General features: G+C 46.3%; 1 non-coding gene across 1 annotated transcript; it reads left to right on the top strand.

Moving 5' to 3' along the window:
* The first annotated feature begins 18,985 nt into the window (after positions 1-18,985).
* Positions 18,986-19,140, top strand: LOC131269954 (5.8S ribosomal RNA). The gene has a single exon (XR_009179110.1). It is a non-coding gene; the product is annotated as a 5.8S ribosomal RNA (ribosomal RNA).
* Positions 19,141-19,351: the final 211 nt, after the last annotated feature.

The following is a 19,351-nucleotide window of genomic DNA, read 5'->3' as shown; positions in this document are numbered from 1 at the left end:
CGGAAATACACTATCAAGTTACCACATGAGCAAGCAAGTTACCACATGAAGAGAAAGCCGGCAAAAACCGGGAATGTTACCACATGAACTGGAAAATGGGCAAAAACCTACCTTCACAGGGAACGTGAATAAGTAAGGCTGTAGACATCGGATCGACAAGCCAAAGACTGATATGGAAGGAAATGAGTAGTACTAGCTTTCCTGAGAGTTGCAGAGCTTAGACTGCATATGAACGGAAGTTATTAAGCGTCAAAGTCAGAAAAGTTGCCCAAAGGAACACAAGTTCCAAATTAGAGCATGAATACCGCCTAGACGGTAAGAGGAACGGCCAGACTGAGTAGTAAGAAAATGTTGGCCAACATGTTCCCTAACTATCCCCCGAAGACCGCAAAGCAATCCAACATCAACCAAGAAAGTTATAGCCCGATCAAGGAAACACCTACTTTGCACCGATATTGCACCAAATACATGTACCAAGCACCTTCGGTTGCATACCTGCAGGGGTTTACCATAGTAGGCCATGGAAGACCGATATACCGAACATAATCACTTTCTATCTCCTCGGGTGTTTGAGATAGCGCTTTGCGGTAAAAGAACGAAAGTTAGACTTTATCTTGGTGCATCTTTTTGCCCAAGATCACAAGACCCTATCTACCAAGGCAAGAAAGTTGTGTGGGGACAAAATGTCCAAAAGTGCCCAAAGTGGCACACTTGAACCATATATTCGAGAAAAACACAAGTGTGGGCCCGAGCTAGCAAGTTGAAATGTTCTGACCGTCAGTAGCCCTAGTTGAGGTGCACTTATCATTATATGAGGCCAACGTGCCAGCTAGTCTCTAAAGGGGCGATATGGGTGTTCCAAGGTTTGTACCCAATTGAGGAAAAAACAGGGTAAGGTACGGTGTACCGCGAATAACTCGGGCTATAGATGTCCGATCGATGAGTTTGGCATATGTATGGAAAGGTCTCGACGAGACCTAACTACCCTGAAAGTATGAAGGCAAAGACTTGAATGACCGGGAAGTTATTAAGTGCACAAGTGGTAAAGTTGCACCAAAGTCCATGTTACCCGAAGTGGTACATGAACACCCAATATTCGACCAAAACACAAGTTTAGAGACGAGCTAGCGAGCTACATTGTTCAGACCGTCAGTAGCCCGCATCAAGACACGCATTTCATTATATTGAGCCTAGCCGCTAGCTCGACTCGAAGTCGGTCATATGGTTGGTTGATGGTTTGGACCGACCACGTGGTGTACCAAGGTGATGTACCTTTCATGAATTAAAACTCTAACTGTATGGCACTGAGCGACAAGCTAAGGTGTGATTTGGAATAGTCTTGAGTGGGACTATTTAGGAAAAATGCGAACAAAAAATCACAAAGTCCTTGGGCGAAGCTATTAGCGAAACATAGAGCAAATTGGTACCAAAAACTCTGGAAATGGGACTTGAGTCAAAAATAACCGCAAGTTGGAGAAGAGATAGCAAGCTTGCGTAGAACAATTATATTTGGTGCATGGTATCACCAACAAAAAAGTATATGGGGCCAAGGTGCTGGCTGGCCTCCAAAGTGGAGATATGGGCGATCCAAAGTTTGTACCCAAGTACGAACAAGTATGGAAAAAACAGGGTAAGGTACCAAGTACCATTAATAACTTCGGCTGTAGATGGCCGAGCGAGGCAAACGGCTCACCGTTGGAAAGGTCTTGGGGAGACCTATCTACCCTGAAAGTTTCATGAGGCTGAGTTGAAAGACCACGGAGATATTAGGTGATGATGGTCGTATTTGGGGACCAAGTCGCAGGAAATGGCACTTGACCAAAATCCCCCTTGGAAGGTGAATACCGGCTTACCGGTAAGAGATAGCGACTTGGCTTAGAATATTCATAAGTTGGGCGTGTAGAGACGCAACTTTCATTATATGGGGCCAACCCGGTCAGGGTGCTCCAAGTCGGTCGTTTGGTCGGTTTATGGTTTGGGCCGACCACGTGGTGTACCAAGTTGAGGTACCTTTCATGAATTATAACTCGGTCAGTTTGCCACCGAGCGACAAGTTCCTTTGTGATTTGGAATGGTCTTGAGAGGGAATATCAAGCAAAAATACAAACAGAATATCAGCTTGTCCATGGCCGAAGCTATTAGTGAAACATAGAGCAACAAGGGTCCAAAAACGAATGAAATGGGACTTGGACCAAGAATAACGGCAAGTTGGAGAAGAGATAGCAAGTTGGCGTAGAACAATTATATTTGGTGCATGGCATGACCAACAAAAAAGTATATGGGGCCAAGGTGCTGGCTGGCCTCCAAAGTGGAGATATGGGCGATCCAAAGTTTGTACCCAAGTACGAACAAGTATGGCAAAAACAGGGTAAGGTACCAAGTACCATTAATAACTTCGGCTGTAGATGGCCGAGCGAGGCAAACGGCTCACCGTTGGAAAGGTCTTGGGGAGACCTATCTACCCTGAAAGTTTCATGAGGCTGAGTTGAAAGACCACGGAGATATTAGGTGATGATGGTCCAATTCGGGGACCAAGTCGCAGGAAATGGCACTTGACCAAAATCACCCTTGGAAGGTGAATACCGGCTTACCGGTAAGAGATAGCGACTTGGCGTAGAATATTCATAAGTTGGGCGTGTAGAGACGCAACTTTCATTATATGGGGGCAACCCGGTCGAGGTGCTCCAAGTCGGTCGTTTGGTCGGTTTATGGTTTGGGCCGACCACGTGGTGTACCAAGTTGAGGTACCTTTCATGAATTATAACTCGGTCAGTTTGCCACCGAGCGACAAGCTGCGGTGTGTTTTGGAATGGTCTTGAGTGGGACTATCAAGCAAAAATACAAACAGAATATCAGCTTGTCCATGGCCGAAGCTATTAGTGAAACATATAGCAAAATGGGTCCGAAAACGAATGAAATGGGACTTGGACCAAGAATAACGGCAAGTTAGAGAAGAGATAGCAAGTTGGCGTAGAACAATTATATTTGGTGCATAGTATGACCAACAAAAAAGTATATGGGGCCAAGACGCTGACTGGCCTCCAAAGTGGAGATATGGGCGATACAAAGTTTGTTCCCAAGTATGGCAAAAACTGGTAGAGGTACCTTTCATGAATTACTGCTCAGGCTGTATGGCACTTAGCGGGACGCTTGGCTCTGGTATGGAATAGTCTTGAGTGGGACTATCAAGGAAAAATACGAACAAAAAATCACCATGTCCACGGACGAAGGTATTAGCGAATCTTAGAGCGAAATTGCGACCAAGTCGCTGGAAATGGCCCTTGGACCAAGTATACCGTCAAGGCGGTACGAGATAGCGAGTTGACGTAGAACATTTATAAGTTTGCCTCCACGAGACGAAAGTTTAGTTATATGGGGCCAACCCGCTCAGGGTTGTCCAAGTCGGTCATATGGCTGATCGAAATTTTCGACCAAGTACTGAGAAAACAGGGTAAGGTACCGTGTACCTCGAATAACTTTGGCTGTAGATGTCCGAGCGAGGCAAACGGCATAGCGTTGGAAAGGTCTTGAGGTGTTCTAGGCACCCTGAAAGTTTGAAAAGGCTATCTGGAAAACTCGTGGAGATATTAGAGAAACATTGGGCCCAAAAGATACCAAGTCGCAGGAAATGGGCCCTCCAAGAACACCCTAAAATCCCAATTACGGCTAAGTTGCAGGCCAGCTAGCGAAGTGAAATGTTCTAGGCATAACTAGAACACGTTAATGCGCAACTTTTTGAATCAGAACTTTTTTCGATATCTGGCCCCCAAAGGGGGGGATATGGTCGATCCAAGGATTTTTCCAAGTTTCGGTACTTTTTACGGTATCACTCATAGCTCCGGCTGTAAGTAAGCAAATGACAATCTAAGACATGATTTGGAAAGGTATTGAGTAGTACTAACTTACGTTAGAACACAGCGAAGCGCTATCGGTTCATGGCAAGGCCGATATAAGCAGTCAAAGATGAAAAATGTTGACAAAATGAACAAAAATTACCTTGGTACGCGAATAGCGGCCAGGGATGAAGAGGTACGAAGGTGGTGTAGAAGAATTATAATTAGGGCTTGGTACGCTCTAAAAGTTTGCCGAAGACCGCAAAGCGCTCAGACCCATAGAAAGTGGCCATTTGGGCCGAACAGTGCGTGCAAAGAGGTGAAAATGCAAAAATTGCACTTTGGGGGGCGATTTGCGGGGGGAAGGAGGGGTCGGAGGGCAAAATGTCCCTTAACCAAAAAGTCTTATCTCGTCGAGATCTACAACATTGCCGAAGACCGCAAAGCGCTAGCTCGCAATCGAAAAATCGAGAATTTGAAAATTTTCTAAGTCTTGGGCTCCCTAAGGAAAAGTTTCAAAAATCACGTTTGTCCCCAATTTTGAAGGGGAAGGAGTCGGTTCCGGGGCATGGTGTCTTCGGCAAAAAGTCTTATCTTTTTGCGTACTTTCGACTAGTTCAATAAAAATTTTTGACCCAAAATTTGTTCGGCGGACCCCTAGGTCGAAAAACCCGAAAAAAGTCGAAAAAAGTCGAAAATGTCGAAAAATGAGAAAACCTCATATTCGGACTCTACACGAGCCCCAGATATTGAAAAGTGAAATCCGCGGTCGATTTGGAACAAAAAATTGACCTAGGCAAAGTTGTATGGAGGTAGGGACCCCTGAGAAAAAAGTTTGGTCCCGAGGCTCCTTGGACCACCAAGTCCCTAGGTCGGACCAAAATCGGAAAAAATCCGACCAAAGTCGAAAGTGTCGAAAATTTTAAAAAACCCCTTTTGGGGCCCTATGGCCTCCCTAGATAATGAAAAGTGAGGTCCGCGGCCGATCCGGAAGAAAAACTTGACCTAGGCAAACTTGTATGACGGTGGGGACCCAAAAAAATTTCGATGAGTGTAGTTTAGACAGGCCGGAAAATGTATCGGTGGTCCGTATCAAGGGACGTCTTTTAGTTCCATGGGGTGGTGGTCGTCGAACAAAGTCGCCTAGGTCGACCACCAGAAAGACCAGTCGTGTTGTAATGGATGTTTTGACCACTTTACTAGGGAAACCTAGTAGGTCGAAGCAAATTTGGGGTTCGAGATGAGTTGGTGAAAGTTGGTCCAACCTAGGTGTGCTTGGTGGAGGTTGACCATGAAAGTAGAGCATGATGGGAATGACCATAACTTTGGTTCTAGATGTCGGATCGGTACACTTGAGGCAGTTTTGGAAAGGTGAAGGCCTGCTCTAGCTATGTTTCCTACCAAGCTGAGCGCCTACTAGTGACCCGGAGGAGGTATTAAGGGTCAAAGGCAAAAAGGGGTACCCTAAAGTGCGTGTGACCAAGAAAATGGGAAAAACGGTATCGCCTATAGCTCAGGCTGTATGGCTCGGATCGGAAAGCTTGGATATGCGTTGGAAAGGTCTTGACGAGCGCTAGCTATGTGTCCTACCAAGCGAAGCGCTAGGTGTTGAGCAAGTCGGTCATATTAGAGGGCAAAGGTGAAAAATGGTGGTTTAGAGGCGAAAATTCACCTTATGATCGAAAATAGCGGGCGAACGATAAGAGCTACGAACACGGCGTAGAACAATCATAAGTACGTTACCACAAGACCTAACTTTGGCCAATATAAAGCGAGAAGATCGGAGGTACCCATCAGGGTGATATGGCTGGTTCAAAGTTGGACCAAAACGAGACTTGAGAAATGGATTGAAACACGGTATCGCGAATAACTCAGGCTGTATGGAACGGATCGACAAGCTTAGATCAGTGTTGGAAAGGTCGAACCGAGCGCTAACTATAATCCCAAACAACCGAAGCGCTAAGTGTTGAGCAAAACTGAGTTATTAAGCGACAAAGTGGAAAAATAATACCAAAATGGCCAAAAATCACACAAGACCAAGAATACCGAGCAAGCGGTAAGAGATAGCGGGTTGACGTAGAATACTTATAAGTTTGCCTCTACGAGACCTAAAAGTCGTCCATAGACAGCGAGAAGATCGGACCACTCTGGAAGGGTGATACGAGTGGTCAAAAATTGGCAAAAATGAAACATGGCTAAAATGGATTTGACTTGTGCACCGTATAGCTCCGGCTGTATGGCATGGATTGTTAAGCTAGGATATGTTTTGGAAAGGTAACTCCCAGCGCTAGATACGACTAGAAGAAAGCAAAGCGCTAACTAGCATGATTTGGATGTTATTAAGTGTCAAAGTCGAAAAATGTTACCAAAATTGAAACTCGAGTACATTGGGCCAAAAAGTACAAGTTGTGAAATTTGGACTTACGAGTAAAATACCGAGCAGGCGGTAAGAGATAGAGACTTGGTGTAGAACAATTATAAGTTGGGCATGTTATAACCTATATTTGGCCCGAACATAGTCTCGAGATCGGTGGTACCTAAAAGGGTGGTACAGGTGTTAGATGGTTTTCCCAGAGCATAAGCTCCACATGATATGGAAAACGGGAAACATCATAACTTCGGCTGTATGGCATGGAATGGAACGAACAAGGTATCGATGGAAAGAGAAAAGGTAGCGCTAACTATAATTCCTTCCAAGCAAAGCGCTAGCATGTGACCGTTTGGGTGTTATTGTGAGTCAAAGTCTGAAATTGTTACCACGAGAGGCGAAAATCCAACTAAGTCCATGAATACCGGGCTGGCGGTAAGAGATACGGCTTGGCCGTAGAACATTTATAAGTTGGCCAATACAAGACCTAAGTTTCGTCCATAGACGACAAGAAGATCGAAGATACCTGAAGGTGAGATATGGGCGTCCCAAAGTGGGCCTTTGAAAAAGTGACAAACTTCCCTTATAACAGCATACACCAAATATCTCTGGCTCTATGGCACCGAATAAGAAGTTGAGGTCAGCAATAGAAAGGTGATAGTCAGCGCTAAATATCATACGAACAGAGTGAAGCGCTAAAGGGAAAGGATCTTGGTGATATAAGGTGACAAAGTCGAGAAAAGTTGCCTCAAAATCATGAAAAATGTGAAAAAATGGCTAAGTCCCGGGTGCCTTAAGGGCAGGTTGATCGAATGTACCGAGCTGGCGGTACGAGATAGAGACTTGGTGTAGAACAATTATATGTTTGGCATGGCAAGACCTACATTTGGTCAATACAAAAAGAGAAGATCAAAGAAACCCGTAAGGGTGATATTTGTGTCCAAAGGTAAAAAGCACTAAGTCTTGGGAAACTTATATGAAGAAAAAGGACCCTGATGGGTCATATAGGATGGATCGAAAAATCGGCTAAGTCCCAAAATGGGGATGTCAGAACTACACTCATGTGTTACCACACCAAGCAAGGCAAACTTATATGAAGCAAAGGACCCTGATGGGTCATATGGTATTTTACGAAAAATCGGCTAAGTCCCAAAATGGGGATGTCAGAACTACACTCAAATGTTACCACACCAAGCAAGGCAAACTTATATGAAGCAAAGGACCCTGATGGGTCATATGGTATTGATTGAAAAATCGGCTAAGTCCCAAAATGGGGATGTCAGAACTACACTCAAATGTTACCACACCAAGCAAGGCAAACTTATATGAAGCAAAGGACCCTGATGGGTCATATGGTATTTTACGAAAAATCGGCTAAGTCCCAAAATGGGGATGTCAGAACTACACTCAAATGTTACCACACCAAGCAAGGCAAACTTATATGAAGGAAAGGACCCTGATGGGTCATATGGTATTTTACGAAAAATCGGCTAAGTCCCAAAATGGGGATGTCAGAACTACACTCAAATGTTACCACACCAAGCAAGGCAAACTTATATGAAGGAAAGGACCCTGATGGGTCATATGGTATTTTACGAAAAATCGGCTAAGTCCCAAAATGGGGATGTCAGAACTACACTCAAATGTTACCACACCAAGCAAGGCAAACTTATATGAAGGAAAGGACCCTGATGGGTCATATGGTATTTTACGAAAAATCGGCTAAGTCCCAAAATGGGGATGTCAGAACTACACTCAAATGTTACCACACCAAGCAAGGCAAACTTATATGAAGGAAAGGACCCTGATGGGTCATATGGTATGGATCGAAAAATCGGCTAAGTCCCAAAATGGGGATGTCAGAACTACACTCAAATGTTACCACACCAAGCAAGGCAAACTTATATGAAGGCAAGGACCCTGATGGGTCATATGGTATTTTACGAAAAATCGGCTAAGTCCCAAAATGGGGATGTCAGAACTACACTCAAATGTTACCACACCAAGCAAGGCAAACTTATATGAAGCAAAGGACCCTGATGGGTCATATGGTATTGATTGAAAAATCGGCTAAGTCCCAAAATGGGGATGTCAGAACTACACTCAAATGTTACCACACCAAGCAAGGCAAACTTATATGAAGCAAAGGACCCATATGGGTCATATGGTATTTTACGAAAAATCGGCTAAGTCCCAAAATGAGGATGTCAGAACTACACTAAAAAGTTACCACACCAAGCAAGGCAAACTACCTAGGTGAACCCTAGCAAGAAACACGGACCAAGTCAGATGGCCTAAGTCAAGAGAACAAGTGACCTAGGCAAAGTTGTATGACGGTGAGGACCCTGAAAAATCTGGTTAGTGTAGTTTAGACAGGGGAGGTTTTTGGGTCGGCTGAACCTCCTTATTTTGGGTTTTGACCTCCTCAAGAAGCTACACCTAGGCAAACTGCCTAGGGTGAAAGTGCGAAGACCAATCGAATAGTAAGACAAGTTTTGACCGATCGCCCTAGGCAAGCTTGTATGAAGAAAGGGACCCTATGGGTCATATGGAAATACATGAAAAATCGGCTAAGTCCCAAAATTGGGATGTCTGAACTACACTAAAAAGTTACCACAGCAAGCAAGGCAAAGTACCTAGGTGAACCCTAGGAAGAAACACGGACCAAGTCAGATGGCCTAAGTCAAGAGTACAAGTGACCTAGGCAAAGTTGTATGGCGCTGAGGACCCTGAAAAATCGGGTTAGTGTAGTTCAGACAGGGGAGGTTTCTGGGTCGGCTGAACCTCCTTATTTCGGGTTTTGGCCTCCTCAAGAAGACAGACCTAGGCAAAGTGCCTAGGGTGAAAGTGCGAAGACCAATCGAATAGTAAGACAAGTTTTGACCGATCGCCCTAGGCAAGCTTGTATGAAGAAAGGGACCCTATGGGTCATATGGAAATATACGAAAAATCGGCTAAGTCCCGAAATTGGGATGTCTGAACTACACTAAAAAGTTACCACATCAAGCAAGGCAAAGTACCTAGGTGAACCCTAGGAAGAAACACGGACCAAGTCAGATGGCCTAAGTCAAGAGTACAAGTGACCTAGGCAAAGTTGTATGGCGCTAAGGACCATGAAAAATCGGGTTAGTGTAGTTAAGACAGGGGAGGTTTCAGGGTCGGCTGGACCTCCTTATTTCGGGTTTTGGCCTCCTCAAGAAGACAGACCTAGGCGAACTGCCTAGGGTGAAAGTGCGAAGACCAATCGAATAGTAAGACAAGTTTTTGACCGATCGCCCTAGGCAAGCTTGTATGAAGAAAGGGACCCTATGGGTCATATGGAAATACATGAAAAATCGGCTAAGTCCCAAAATTAGGATGTCTGAACTACACTAAAAAGTTACCACATCAAGCAAGGCAAAGTACCTAGGTGAACCCTAGGAAGAAACACGGACCAAGTCGGATGGCCTAAGTCAAGAGTACAAGTGACCTAGGCAAAGTTGTATGGCGCTGAGGACCCTGAAAAATCGGGTTAGTGTAGTTCAGACAGGGGAGGTTTCAGGGTCGGCCGAACCTCCTTATTTCGGGTTTTGGCCTCCTCAAGAAGACAGACCTAGGCGAACTGCCTAGGGTGAAAGTGCGAAGACCAATCGAATAGTAAGACAAGTTTTGACCGATCGCCCTAGGCAAGCTTGTATGAAGAAAGGGACCCTATGGGTCATATGGAAATATACGAAAAATCGGCTAAGTCCCAAAATTGGGATGTCAGAACTACACTATAAAGTTACCACATTAGCAAGGCAGACTTGTATGAAGAACGGGACCCTGGTGAAAGTAGCAAATATCCCAAACCGAACATGAATATTATACACACAAGAGTACGAACATAAAGGAACACGGACCAAGCGTACCGAGAGAATCGGTACTATAGAACCCTCGTGGTTCTACACAAAGACTTTATGTTAGGGGTTCAAGCCCCATAGTACTCAAACGGTGACAGTAGCAAATATCCCAAAACGAACGTGAATCTTATTCACAAGAGTACGAACATAAAGGAACACGGACCAAGCGTACCGAGAGAATCGGTACTATAGAGCCCTCGTGGTTCTACACAAAGACTTTATGTTCGGGGTTCACACCCCAAATCGAACGTGGAATTTACTTTCTGATGGTCATGCGGTCGTCCAAAGGGGTCTAGTATCCTGGGATGACAAGCATCACGGGCACAGCTCGTATCAAAACAGTCGAAGAGGCCCGCGAAAGCTTGCTTTCCATGGCTATGCGATGCACAAATTGAGTTTACTCACCGTAGTATAAAACGAACGAACCGAACCTATCCGAGTAGGGATAATGGGCGCAGTAACATACTTCTGTGACCCAGCGAGAGTTGAACGAGGTGACATGAACTGTCAGTGGCTTATATCAGATGGGATACATACATGAGATTGCTTTCAAATCTACACTCGAAAACCTAACCAAGTAAAAGCGAACGTGGGAAGGATTCGAAACCGGTCACGAAATCTTAAGCTGGAAAGAGTCATCACTATGGATACATATTATGCGAAACCAATCAAGTGCTCAGTACTGATCCAAAACCTAAGAGCACTAGTGAACACCTTATTCTCACCCTAGTTCACATCCAAGTGATCGACCACGTGTGTGAAGCAAAGACCAATCGAATTCCTCAATGAACCGAACACTATGAACAAATGGCCAAAAACGTTATAACTATCCAAACATCCTACTATCTAGCGAAAGTCATCACGATGGAACCATACAATGATCTTAACCTATAGCGCTCACCTATTCCTACCCAGAGTGCAAGTGAACAGATTGCTCACCCTTACCAGTTCACAACCACGTGATCGACTAACATACCGAGGTTACCACAAGTCAAAGTTATACGTTTACAAGCGCAAGACCAATCGAAAACCCCGAAAGCAATCTCGACCCAAAATGTATTATCCGTGAGTGTAGTCGAGTCTCGTACTCGTCATCTGTAATCGTCGGATAGAATATCCAGTACACGGTTGTCTTTCCAAATGAAATCTACATACAGAACTCGCTCTTGGCAAATGGGTGGCATTGGCGCAATCAGGAGCGAGTTCCCGTCCGGGTGCCAAGTGATTGGCAAATGTCTGGGGGAAAGCAACCATATATTGATTTGTCTGTTAGTGTACTGGGTGTTTGAGGTATGTAGTATCCACGCTTGGTTGGGTGTGTCAGAGGACCGTGAATGCGTTCGCAACCCCAATTGGGGTACATCGGGAATGATTTTGTGGAACCGATGTGCCCGGCACACACTAAGTTTTGTTGCAAGTTAATAGTGTGCCATGTCCGGGGGGGTTGTGATTAAACTCTGGTGAATTGCGTACTGTGGTGATTGGGGTATGAAAGCCCCGCAGTTGCAATGATCGGACGCGCCTAGCGTGTCCTTTAGTTGATGGTAGGGAAATGAAGGCCCTTGTCAGCTCACCTAAGTATTCATGGAAGTTTGGCATAAGGTCGCTGTGGTAGGGGTATGAAGGCCCCGTCAGCGCATGCACAATCGGGCGCACGAGCGCTTAGCGGAGTCGAATGCCGCTCAAGTGCCTGTCCGGTGCATCGGGTGTGTGTGATACGAGGGCAATGAGGTTCGCACGGGGGCTCGCCTCCCGTGTGCTACCGGACTTGACAACATATAGAACGTGGTGTTTGCTCCTCCGGGTGCAATGGGACAATGAACATTCGAACGCAAAGTCGGAATTCTGGTTGATCCTACCAGTAATATACGCTCGTCTCAAAGGTTAAGCCATGCATGTCTAAGTACAAACAGATTTAATGTGAAACCGCATAAGGCTCAGTATAACAGCTATAATTTACGAGATCATCAACCTAGTTACTTGGATAACTGTGGAAAATCTAGAGCTAATACATGCAACATGCCAGGACCCTCGCGGGAACTGGTGCACTTATTAGTCAAACCAATCGCGGGTTCTCCGTGTCATTGAGTTGAAGTCTGGATAATGATGCTGATCGTATGGTCTCGCACCGACGACAGATCTCGCAAATATCTGCCCTATCAACTATGGATGGTAGTATAGAGGACTACCATGGTTGCAACGGGTAACGGGGAATCAGGGTTCGATTCCGGAGAGGGAGCCTGAGAAATGGCTACCACATCCAAGGAAGGCAGCAGGCGCGTAAATTACCCAATCCCGGGACGGGGAGGTAGTGACGAGAAATAACAATATGAAACTCTTTAATGATGTTTCATAATTGGAATGAGTAGAGCATAAATCCTTCTACGAGGATCAAGTGGAGGGCAAGTCTGGTGCCAGCAGCCGCGGTAATTCCAGCTCCACTAGCGTATATTAAAATTGTTGCGGTTAAAACGTTCGAAGTTGATACTTGTCCAACACAGTCCGGCTCCGCCGACCCGGTCAACCCGTGGTCGGTGGGCCAAGTCGGAATCTGGTTGCGACTCAATGGTGTGGTAGGGCACCAAGTCTGTGTCATGGTGTGCCCTTCAACGGGTGCAAGTGTAACATAGAGCTCGACCGCTCACGTTTACCTTGAACAAATTAGAGTGCTTAAAGCAGGGTGCCCAAACGCCCTAGAATAATCTTGCATGGAATAATGGAATACGACCTTGGTCTAATCTTTCATTGGTTTGTACTCAGACCGGAGGTAATGATTAACAGAAGTAGTTGGGGACACTAGTATTACGGCGCGAGAGGTGAAATTCGTAGACCGTCGTAAGACTAACTAAAGCGAAGGCATTTGTCAAGGATGCTTTCTTTAATCAAGAACGAAAGTTAGAGGATCGAAGGCGATTAGATACCGCCCTAGTTCTAACCGTAAACGATGCCAACTAGCAATTGGGAGACGCTACAACCAGGTGCTCTCAGTAGCTTCCGGGAAACCAAAGTCAGGTTCCGGGGGAAGTATGGTTGCAAAGTTGAAACTTAAAGGAATTGACGGAAGGGCACCACAATGAAATGGAGCTTGCGGTTCAATTTGACTCAACACGGGAAAACTTACCAGGTCCGAACTTATGGAGGTGAGACAGATTAATAGCTCTTTCTCAAATTTAAGGGTAGTGGTGCATGGCCGTTCTTAGTTCGTGGATTGATTTGTCTGGTTAATTCCGATAACGAACGTGACTCACATATGCTAACTAGAACGCAGTCAGCGTTAATGCGTCGATGCCGATTGGAACGGGTTAGGACCTTTCGGTGGAGTATGACCTGACACCTTCGCTGTTCGTGTGCGCAAGTGCACTTACGGTACGCTGCTTAGCAGGACAATTTGTGTTTAGCAAAATGAGATCGAGCGATAACAGGTCCGTGATGCCCTTAGATGTTCTGGGCTACACGCGTGCTACAATGTGGGTAGCAGCGTGTCTCCTATTCCGAGAGGAACGGGAAATCACTCAAATACTCACTTAGTAGGGATTATGGATTGCAATGGTCCATATGAACTCGGAACTTCTAGTAAGTGCTGGTCATCAGCCAGCGTTGAATACGTCCCTGCCCTTTGTACACACCGCCCGTCGCTACTACCGATGGATTATTTAGTGAGGTCTTTGGAGATGATCGTTCGCTGGATCCTCGTGAACCGCGTCTGCTTTATCGAAGTTGACCGAACTTGATGATTTAGAGGAAGTAAAAGTCGTAACAAGGTTTCCGTAGGTGAACCTGCGGAAGGATCATTAGTGGCCAAGTGATCCTTCCAGAAGTCCGAACCTGCGGGTTGAGACTTCGGCACAAGTTGCCATATGATAATTGACGAAACACTATAGAAGTCCGAACCTGCGGGTTGAGACTTCGGCACAAGTTGCCATATGATAATTGACGAAACACTATAGAAGTCCGAACCTGCGGGTTGAGACTTCGGCACAAGTTGCCATATGATAATTGACGAAACACTATAGAAGTCCGAACCTGCGGGTTGAGACTTAGGCACAAGTTGCCTTATATAAAACTTCGAACAAATACACAAGTCCGAACCTGCGGGTTGAGACTTAGGCACAAGTTGCCATATGAAAGTTGACGAAACACTAACAAGTCCGAACCTGCGGGTTGAGACTTAGGCACACGTTGCCTTATACATGACTTCGAACAAATACACAAGTCCGAACCTGCGGGTTGAGACTTAGGCACAAGTTGCCATATTATATTCGATCAAACACTAAGTAGTCCGAACCTGCGGGTTGAGACTCAAGACCGTAACAAGATGTCACTATACAAGTCCGAACCTAAGGGTTGAGACTTAATGCGATCTAGATACCAAGTTGACATCCAATACCTGTTGAGCAAAACCAAAGATTCCCTGTTCTCGAATGATTACACTATATAACAGGGAATCATGAAGAAATCAAGCAAGCGTGAAACAAAGTCATCACTTGGGCATGCTCGATAGCCAACCACATGACCTTAACCTAAGAGAGCATGCAAACCACATGATACCTATAAACGATTAACCCGCCCTAGTTCAATCGTTCACCAAGTGATGACTTCAGTATGGCTAAGAGAAAAACTTTTAAATGGGAAAAACTCTAAGTCCGAACCTCCGGGTTGAGACTTCCGCGTCGGAGGTGGGCGCACCTCCTATCCGAAAGATGATGAATCAGGGGTGTTCGGTCAGCAATGGTCGGATGCCCCGTCGTAGTCCAACTATGACAATCAAAGTCAAGACCTCCGGGTTGAGACTTTCCGCGAGTACAAGCATAAAGGAACACGGACCAAGCCGTACCGAGAGAATCGGTACTAGAGCCCTCGTGGTTCTACATTGAGAGAGCCCTCGTGGTTCTCATTAGGGGCTTTATGCAAGTCGTACTCAATACTGTGGTGTGAAGTATAAAGTATAGTCTTCGCCTGGTCCACGCTGCTTCGGCGGTCCTGGGTAAGATAGTTCATTCTAGCTTGCCCTATAGTGGAATGAGGACACTTAATGCTTCGTCTTTTAGCGGCGGCTAGACTCCTCCTCACGGGGAACGAGTTGACGCACACAGCGGCGGCTTACGCACTATGGCAATCATGGATGCCTGAAGATTCCGTGAAGTTCTCCCCTGGTCCACGCTGCCTCGGCAGTCCTGGGTAAAATGGAATATTTCCAGCTTGCCCTATAGTGGAAGAGGACTATCCAACAATACAAAGTCAAGACCTCCGGGTTGAGACTTTCCGCGTCGGTGGTGTCGCGCACCGCCTATCCGAAAGATGGTGTAACAGGGGTGTTCGATCAGCAATGGTCGGATGCCCCGTCATAGTCCAACTATGACAACCAAAGTCAAGACCTCCGGGTTGAGACTTTCCGCGTCCGGAGGTACGCGTACCGCCTACCCGAAAGATGGTGTGCTTCTGGGGTATTCGATGAGTCGGATACCCCGTCGTAGTCCAACTATGACAATCAAAGTCAAGACCTCCGGGTTGAGACTTCCGCGTCCGGAGGTACGCGTACCGCCTACCCGAAAGATGGTGAATCAGGGGTGTTCGATCAGCAATGGTCGGATGCCCCGTCGTAGTCCAACTATGACAATCAAAGTCAAGACCTCCGGGTTGAGACTTCCGCGTCCGGAGGTACGCGTACCGCCTACCCGAAAGATGGTGAATCAGGGGTGTTCGATCAGCAATGGTCGGATGCCCCGTCGTAGTCCAACTATGACAATCAAAGTCAAGACCTCCGGGTTGAGACTTTCTAAGAGTACAAGCATAAAGGAACACGGACCAAGCCGTACCGAGAGAATCGGTACTAGAGCCCTCGTGGTTCTACATTGAGAGAGCCCTCGTGGTTCTCATTAGGGGCTTTATGCAAGTCGTACTCAATACTGTGGTGTGAAGTATAAAGTATAGAGTCCTCCACTGGTCCACGCTGCTCCGGCGGTCCTGGGTAAGATAGTTCATTCTAGCTTGCCCTATGTGGAAGAGGACTCAATACCCTACCTGTTGAGCTTGAAACAAAGTCATCACTTGGGCATGCTCATATTGCCATACACAATTACATTATATTCGAATGAGCATGCAAGCGACCCTATATAGACCGAACCAAAACGATAGATACCGCCGTAGTTCACCCCAACCAAGTGATGACTTCAGTATGGCTAGTGTGTGAAGTATAAAGTATAGTCCTCCCCTGGTCCACACTGCTTCGGCGGTCCTGGGTAAGATAGTTAGTTCTAGCTTGCCCTATGTGGAAGAGGACACAATACTTAATACTTAGAGTACAAGCATAAAGGAACACGGACCAAGCCGTACCGAGAGAATCGGTACTAGAGCCCTCGCGGTTCTACATTGTGAGCCCTCGTGGTTCAAACTAGATACTTTATGCAAGGCGTACTCAAAACTGTGGTGTGAAGTATAAAGTATAGTCCTCATCTGGTCCACGCTGCTTCGGCGGTCCTGGGTAAGATAGTTAATTCTAGCTTGCCCTATGTGGAAGAGGACACAATACTTAATACTGTGGTGTAATGGACAAGGTATAGTCCTCCACTGGTCCACGCTGCTCCGGCGGTCCTGGGTAAGATAGTTCATTCTAGCTTGCCCTATGTGGAAGAGGACTCAATACCCTACCTGTTGAGCTTGAAACAAAGTCATCACTTGGGCATGCTCATATTGCCATACAATATTCCATTATCTACTAATGAGCATGCAGCTATATGATATTAACCTGTAAACGATTACCCCGCCGTAGTTCAGCGCTTCAACCAAGTGATGACTTCAGTATGGCTAGTGTGTGAAGTATAAAGTATAGTCCTCCCCTGGTCCACACTGCTTCGGCGGTCCTGGGTAAGATAGTTAGTTCTAGCTTGCCCTATGGTGGAAGAGGACACCATACTTAATACTGTGGTGTAATGAACAAAGTATAGTCCTCCACTGGTCCACGCTGCTTCGGCGGTCCTGGGTAAGATAGTTAGTTCTAGCTTGCCCTATGTGGAAGAGGGCATACAAGACAAAGTATAGTTCTCCCCTGGTCCACGCTGCTTCGGCGGTCCTGGGTAAGATAGTTAATTCTAGCTTGCCCTATGTGGAAGAGAGCATACATGAACCAAGAACGAAGGTTATGATCGAGGAATGATTCGACAACTAACCGATGGTATGAAATGTGAAGAATTCAAGCAAGCACACAATCAAGTCATCACTTGGGCATGCTCGATAGCCAACCCTATGACATTAACCTAGTAGAGCATGCGAAAACCAATATATATGTAAACGATGCCCCTCCCTAGTTCAGCGCTTCAACCAAGTGATGACTTCAGAATGGCTAAATCAAATCGGTTCAAAACATACCATCGGTACCCTATTGAAACACACAAGTCGATATCAAACCTCATGATTGTGTAGTCCTCCACTGGTCCACACTGCTCCGGCGGTCCTGGGTAAGAAAGTTCATTCTAGCTTGCCCTATGTGGAAGAGGGCACATTACTCAATACTGTGGTGTTATGAACAAAGTATAGTCCTCCACTGGTCCACGCTGCTTCGGCGGTCCTGGGTAAGATAGTTAGTTCTAGCTTGCCCTATGTGGAAGAGGGCATACAAGACAAAGTATAGTTCTCCCCTGGTCCACGCTGCTTCGGCGGTCCTGGGTAAGATAGTTAATTCTAGCTTGCCCTATGTGGAAGAGAGCATACATGAACCAAGAACGAAGGTTATGATCGAGGAATGATTCGACAACTAACCGATGGTATGAAATGTGAAGAATTCAAGCAAGCACACAATCAAGTCATCACTTGGGCATGCTCGATAGCCAACCTCATGACATTAACCTAGTAGAGCATGCGAAAACCAATATATATGTAAACGATGCCTCCCTAGTTCAGCGCTTCAACCAAGTGATGACTTCAGAATGGCTAAATCAAATCGGTTCAAACCATACCATCGGTATCCTATTGAAACACACAAGTCGATATCAAACCTCATGATTGTGTAGTCCTCCACTGGTCCACGCCGCTTCGGCCGTCCTGGGTAAAATGGAACATTCCAGCTTGCCCTATGTGGAAGAGGGCACATTACTCAATACTGTGGTGTGAAGTATAAAGTTCAGTTCTCCCCTGGTCCACGCTGCTTCGGCGGTCCTGGGTAAGATAGTTCATTCTAGCTTGCCCTATGTGGAAGAGGACACTTCATACTTCGTCTCTAAGCGGCGGCTTGACTCCTCCCTACGGGGAACGGGTTTACGCGCACAGCGGCGGCTTACGCACTATGGCAGTCATGGATGCCTTACGTTTCTATGAAAAGTGTGTTCCTCCCCTGGTCCACGCTGCTTCGGCAGTCCTGGGTAAGATAGTTAGTTCTAGCTTGCCCTATGTGGAAGAGGACACGTAGACTTACTGTGGTGTGAAGTATAAAGTTCAGTTCTCCCCTGGTCCACGCCGCTTCGGCCGTCCTGGGTAAAATGGATTCATCCAGCTTGCCCTATGTGGAATGAGGACACTTTATGCTTCGTCTCTAAGCGGCGGCTTGCTCCTCCCTACGGGGAACGGGTATACGCGCACAGCGGCGGCTTACGTTATGGCAGTCATGGATGCCTTACGTTTCCATGAAAAGTGTGTTCCTCCCCTGGTCCACGCTGCTTCGGCAGTCCTGGGTAAGATAGTTAGTTCTAGCTTGCCCTATGTGGAAGAGGACACGTAGACTTACTGTGGTGTGAAGTATAAGGTTCAGTTCTCCCCTGGTCCACGCCGCTTCGGCCGTCCTGGGTAAAATGGATTCATCCAGCTTGCCCTATGTGGAATGAGGACACTTTATGCTTCGTCTCTAAGCGGCGGCTTGCTCCTCCCTACGGGGAACGGGTATACGCGCACAGCGGCGGCTTACGCAAGTTAGTCACCCTCGGCAGTGGATCACTCGGCTCATGGATCGATGAAGACCGCAGCTAACTGCGCGTCATAATGTGAACTGCAGGACACATGAACATTGATAAGTTGAACGCATATTGCACGTCGTGGGAACCTACCATGATGTACAGATGACTGAGCGCTTATATTTGAGAAATGTATCGCATACATTTAACTACGCCGTGACACCCGTCACGAGACGTGCACCATGATGTTAACTAGGGTCGCGACGACCCGCTAGCATTAAAGAACCCGTGGTTTACAATATACTGGCATTGGAATTCGAAGTATTTAGAGCGTCCGTGTTCCCGCGTGAGGCGGAAGTACGAGGAGAAGGCGTGCTTGTGGTGTCTGTG

The sequence above is a fragment of the Anopheles coustani genome, assembly GCF_943734705.1.
Source record: "Anopheles coustani chromosome X unlocalized genomic scaffold, idAnoCousDA_361_x.2 X_unloc_111, whole genome shotgun sequence".
Classification (NCBI taxonomy): Eukaryota; Metazoa; Arthropoda; class Insecta; order Diptera; family Culicidae; genus Anopheles; species Anopheles coustani.
Note: the sequence above shows the minus strand (reverse complement) of the source record. Positions and strands in the feature narration are given on the sequence as shown.